The sequence below is a fragment of the Octodon degus genome, unplaced genomic scaffold (genome assembly GCF_000260255.1).
Source record: "Octodon degus isolate 3935 unplaced genomic scaffold, OctDeg1.0 scaffold00001, whole genome shotgun sequence".
Lineage (NCBI taxonomy): Eukaryota > Metazoa > Chordata > Mammalia > Rodentia > Octodontidae > Octodon > Octodon degus.
Genome location: NW_004524577.1, coordinates 11,081,931 through 11,083,302, shown reverse-complemented (window position 1 = coordinate 11,083,302; position 1,372 = coordinate 11,081,931).

Sequence of the window (1,372 nt, the reverse complement as noted above, 5' to 3'; positions counted from 1 at the left end):
GTGCTTATTCTACTGCGCTATCTCCCCGGCCCCTACAGGTTTGGGTTTCTACAGCGTCAGGGGTGCTGGGTTTGTGCATCCCAGCAACCCCACCGACAGGTACGAAGCTCATTCTGCTGGGGCATTATAAAGGCTACTACACAACAAAATAATAGGAATATTTCAGCTCCATTATACTCTTTTAAGGAGGAAAAAAAATATGTATATATATTCTGTTATTGACCAAAACATTATTGTGGTAGTATACATGTTTCAAAAACTTAGTGAGTAAATCAAATTTTGATAAACCCCAACAAATTGTAAATTATATTGCAAATAGGATACTTATCAGGTCCCTTGTTTGGCCACTTTGGTGCTAACTGCCACTCTCCACTCTTTTAACAAACCTAGCCAGGCATGGTGGCGCATGCCTGTAATCCCAGCACTCAAGAGGCTGAGGGAGGAGGAACGGTATAAGTTCGAGACCAGCCTGGGCTACGACGGGAGCTCAAAGCAAGCCCGAACTGCATGGTGAGACCCTGTCTCAAAAAGAAAAAGAAAGAAAAACACAAATCTAGATTTTACTTATCAGCCAATGGCTGCTTCATAGTCCCTCTAAAGAAAGTCCAGCTGTCATTCCTAATCCAGTGTGCCCTACCTTATAAAGTTCAGAAAAATCAAAGTATTTTTAACTGGTACTATCAATATATTTTCAATTAATTTTGCATTTTCTGAGATAAATATAGTAGAAGGTTTTTTTTTTCTTAGATGTATTTTATTGATTTTGTGTGTGTGTGTGTGTGTGTGTGTGTGTGTGTGTGTGTGTGCATAACTGGGGATTGAACTCAGGACCTTGTGCTTATCAAGCAGGTGCTGAGCCTATCTCCCCAGACCATTTTATTGATTCTTGTAAAAGAGATGGAATACATAAAAACCTAAAAGCAAATTGAAGGATTAAGTCCTGATTATAAAATTGCAGTGAGGAATTGGCACTATACATTTTGCCATAAATAGTCAGGATATTAAAATTTTCAAAAATTAATGGATAGAGGAATCCGATTTATCCGGACACTAACTTTCACCATATCAGAATTGCTGGCTTCCATTTAATCCAGAGCTCATGTCTCTAAGTGTGATTTCCAGCATGTCTGGGGGTGAGCAAGTTCATTGCCAATATAAACTCATGCCCACGGTGGAGCTGGGAACCAGGCAGGATGAGAGAACTGAAAAACGTGTGCGAGCTTCAGTTCAGCTGAACAGGCAGCTGAATCTGACGCTTAAGATGTATTCATGTTGTACTGCTCTGCCGCAGAATGGTAGCTGATATCACCAGGTAAAAATGCAACTTCTGGGGCCAGTGAGATAGCTCAGTGGTCTAAAGCGACTGCTTAGG